The sequence below is a fragment of the Apteryx rowi genome, unplaced genomic scaffold (assembly GCF_003343035.1).
Source record: "Apteryx rowi isolate R43461 unplaced genomic scaffold, aptRow1 scaffold_190, whole genome shotgun sequence".
NCBI classification, from domain to species: domain Eukaryota; kingdom Metazoa; phylum Chordata; class Aves; order Apterygiformes; family Apterygidae; genus Apteryx; species Apteryx rowi.
The window spans coordinates 1,462,534-1,466,977 of record NW_020448197.1 but is presented as its reverse complement, the minus strand read 5'-3'; positions in this window follow the sequence as shown (position 1 = coordinate 1,466,977).

Sequence of the window (4,444 nt, the reverse complement as noted above, 5' to 3'; positions counted from 1 at the left end):
ACCCCGGCAGGACCCCCGGGAAGGGGCCCCGCTCCAGCGCCCCTGGGCCCTCCCCGCTGCGGCCACCCGGGGCGCGGGGCCAAGTCCCCCGGGGTTGGGTTGGCGCCAGCGGCACGAAGCTCGCTCTCCCTCCCTCCCGCGGCCTTTCCCGCCCGGGCGCCCCGCGGCCGTGCCAGCGCCGGCTCCAACCGCAGCGCCGCGGTCCTGGGCGGCTGCCAGCACTCGCTTCCCCCCCCCCCCAGCAGGGACCCTCCTGGCCGCGGTGCAGGGGACGGACAGCCTTGGTGTAACACCGGTGCCCTGCGCAGGCGGCTTCCTCGTGTCACAGCCCAGCCCGTGCCTCAGTTTTCCCACCTGTATAATGGACACCGACGCTGCCTCCGGGATTTGCACAAGGGAGCCGGCAGAATCCCTGCAGCCTCCCAGGCTCTGACATCCAGGACGCGGCCCCAGCACCCCCTGCCAAATCGCCCTTTGCACAGGGGGCCGACGCAGCCCCCCCCCGCTGGGACCCCCCCCCGGCCCTTCGGTTCGCGGCAGCTGCACTGCCCCGGGGAGCCCGGCCCGGCCTCGGGGCTCTGCTGCACCCCAATTCGGGGGCTTCGCCCCAGCCAGCCCCTCTCCGTGCCTCCGTTTCCCCACCTGGGCACAAGGGCAGCACATGGGGGGGGGGTCACACGGGGAAGGATTTCACTGTGCCCATCACCTTTGCATGGGGCTGGGGCTCGGGGGACACTCGGAGCGGGGCTCCCGAAATTCCCGGCTTGCCATGGGCACCGAGGCAGCACGGCTGCGGCGTGGGGCCGGGCCGGGCCGGGCGCCAGCCCATGTCGCAACGCCAACCGCCAGCAGCTGCCGGCCGCGGGCGGCCGAGGAGGAAGCGCGGGCTGCGGCTCGGCCGCCCGGCGCTCCGGAGCGGTTTCTCCCGAGGGGGAAGTTGGCACCTGGCTTCGGGAGGCTCCGGGGCGGGCTGGACGCCTGCCCGCGCTCCCGCTGCTCCCCGGGGCCAGCGCGCCAAGGGCCTGCCCGCGCGCGGGAGCCCACCGAACCGCTGCCAAAACCAGCTCCTGGCCCCAAAACGCTCTGCCCGCGCCAGCCGCCCCCTCTGCGCGATGCCCAACGCGCGCGGCAGCTCCCCTTTCTCCCGCCGGGAGGGCGCAGCCTGCGCGGAACAAGGGCGAAAGCCCGTATTTCGGCAGGAAAGCAGGCGGCCCCCAGCTCTCCCAACGCAAACGCTGCCCTCGCAGCCAAGCGGCCGGCAGCGGGGATAAATCAGTGCGTCTCACTCCCGGCCCCGGACGCAGCAGCTGCCCCGTCGGCAGCGCGGCACCAGCCCCCGGCGCTCCCCGAGCTCTGCTTGCAGCCCTCCTCGGCGCGGCTGGGGGCACCGGGGAAGCCAGCGACCGAGCGCCGGGTTGGGCTGGGTGCAACGCGGGGCTCGGCCGCCGGAGCCCGGCCCTGCCCAGGGTGCGAGCGGGCGCCTGGGCCCCCGCGGACCCGCGCCTGGGCGCGCAGGGGGCACGGGCTGTTGCACAACGCCGGCCAACAGCTCCTTTTATTTTTAGGCTCTTGCAACACAGCTTCCCTGCAGCCTCCCCTCGCATCCCGGTGCTGCGGAGGCACCGGGCCGGGCCAGAGGACCCGGAGCGTCCTGCCCTGCTCCCAGCCCTGCTGCCGTTTCCCCACCGGCATCCAGCATCAGTTGCCCACCGCGGCCAGGCCAGCACCCAAATCGCTTCCCGCGATGCCGCCTCCCCGGGCCGAGCACCAACGGCTTTGGCGGGAGGGCGAGGGGTGAAGGCAGCTGCCCCGGTAGCTCCTCCGGGTGCTCTGTGGCACAGAGATCCAACCTGGGAAGTAAAGACCAGGCCAGGACCCAGCCTGGATGCGGCTAATCCCCAGCCGCGCTGTGTTTGCTCGCGGCAGCTGCTGCGCGTCGGCAGGAGCCCTCGTCCCCAGGTGACACCATCCCCCAGACGGTCCCCGGCCCGGCCGAGGCCGCCCAGGTCAGGCACCGGCCCCTGCAGCGTGGGAACGTGGCGAGCGGGGTGGGAAGGGCCGGGGAGAGCGTGGCCTCCAATGGGAATTAAAGGCCTGGAGCACGGGGCCACGCTCGCGCCAGGGGGCTTTGCACCGGGATTTAACCCCCCCAGCAAATGCACAACCTCCAAGAGACGCGAGGTCGAGAGCCGCGGCTGCTAACGGCGGAAGGATCAGCTTTTACCCCAAATCCGAGCTGGACAACACAGCGGGAATGCCCCAGTGTCCACGGGCGCTAAGGGGCGCAAGGAGTCAAGCAACGCGCCCGGGGCCAGGTAGCAAAACGGGGGGCAGAGTTGGGATCGGCGGCAATAGACACCGGCGCCCTGAAGCCTTGGCCCGGAGGAGAGGGGAGCCGAGGGGGCCCGGTATTTCCTCGCGGCAGCCCCGGCTCTGCCCCTGCGCGGACGGCGCGTGGCACCTGCGCGGGGGCAGCACGCAGCCCCGCCGCACCCACTTCCCCCAGACCCACGAGAAACTTTCTGCGGAGCACGTTAGGGCCAAAACACGGTGAGAAAAGGGAACCGAAAGGGCAGGGAAAAGGAAGCAAGCACAAGTCCTCAAACATCACGGAGAGCCAGTATATCCACGACAGCAAAGGGGCTTTGGCTGCCGGAGCCAAGGAGCTTTGGAGCCGCAAGCCACAGACCGGGAAGAGCCGGCAGCCCAGCACAGCCAGCCCGGCCGAGCTTGCCGTGGGGCCAGGCAAAAGCCCGTGGGGCCGACGGACAGCGCTGGGGAAGCGCTGGGGATGCAGAGGGGATGGGGCTCGTTTCTACCACTGCTTCCCCTTGTGAAGCTCTCCAGCCTCGCTGCTCAGCCGGGCCAGGGCCAGCGTGGTGGGGACTTTAACTGACGGAGAGCCAAGCCAAGCCTAGCCAGGCCTGCGCTGTTTTCTAATCCCAGTGTAATTAATGACCTTATCTTTGGCCAAAGCCATTTAGATTAAGTGGCTGGTGCGATGGGCTCGGCGGCTCCGGCTGCGCAGATGGAAGAGCTGCGTTTGTCTGGGGATTAGCAGAGGGCAGATGGAGCGAAGTGCCATTCCCCGTCCCCAAACCACTCGGCGCTGGCAGCAGCCTGAAACCTGAGACCACAACAACTTTCTCAGTGATTCCTGGCCGGACCCAGGAGCTGTTTCGCATTGTTTGTCCCTTCTGCGGGAGGCAGGGCCCGGAGCAGGGAGCTGAACAACGGGCAAGCGAGAGCTGCCTCCCGTCCCAGCGCCAGGAACGAATGCAGCCCTTGCAAGGAGCTTGGTAATAGTCCCCGAGTTGCGTCCTCTGGACAGCAGAGGTAAAACAGGTACCGGCTTCTTTCCTGGAGAGCAACTCGTCAGAGACGCTGGCCCTGGCTCTGCTGGCTGTCGGAGTAAAGCCTTGTGTCCCCATCCACAGATCCACCTGACAGAGGAAGAAAACTCACCTGTTTCTTGCCGCTCAGCGTCCGGCAGGATCAGAGCAGGCTTCCACCTTCCTTTTCCCAGTCTGGCCATAGGATGGGCAAGCAAGTGCAACAGCCCCACGCTCTCCTGGGACACCTGGGAGCCGCCACCCCCAAAGCAACGCGCGGTGCTGGGCAGCACGGAGGGGGAGACCCCCGCCGGCAGCGAGCCCGGCTCTGCCTGCGGCACAGCATCCGCTACGAGCAGGCTCTCGCACGGAACTGGCAGACTAGCAGCTACTGTGGCAGGGGAACAACATTTATCTGTGGGGATAACAAAGTTCATATTAAACCGATTAAGGATATAAAATCCATTTCTAACAGTCTGGTCATCTGACTGGACTTAGACAGACCAGATAATCCCAGTCCTCATTCACGGAGTTGCCTTCGTGATCCCAGCCTGTGCCGTGCTGGGGAGCCGGGAGCACTGTACATCTTGCACTGCCACATCTGCTCGGAGAGGAAGAGCAGACCTGGACACACCAAGCCTGCAACCCAACCGCAGTCTATCCACCCTGCTGCCTGSAGCCTGGCCTCAAAGCATCCATCCACGCCGTGTCTCAGGAGACCACGCTCAGCACACCAGCGGCGAATGGGACTTCAGCCACCCAGACTACGAGAACGTGGTGTCACACCACCTCCCTCGATGTGGTCTCCGTGCTCCGGAGCTGGGCAGAGCCCATAGCCACACACGCGGGAATCAGCGTGGCTGGCAAGCAGGTCTGGGCTCGGGAAGAGGCTCAGCCGGCACTGCAGACAGACCCGGCCACGCAAGCATGGTGCCCAGCGTTTCAAAGCTGAGGCACAGCTCTGCCCTGTGCTGCCAGAGAAAAGCAAGGCCAAATTCCCAATTCTTCCCTGCTTATTTCCTTCAGTCCGAGCCCCCAACTCACCCCTCGCTCTATCAAACTGCCCAAAGGAGCTGCCCGATGGAGCATTACAGAAACGATTCAACGCTGAG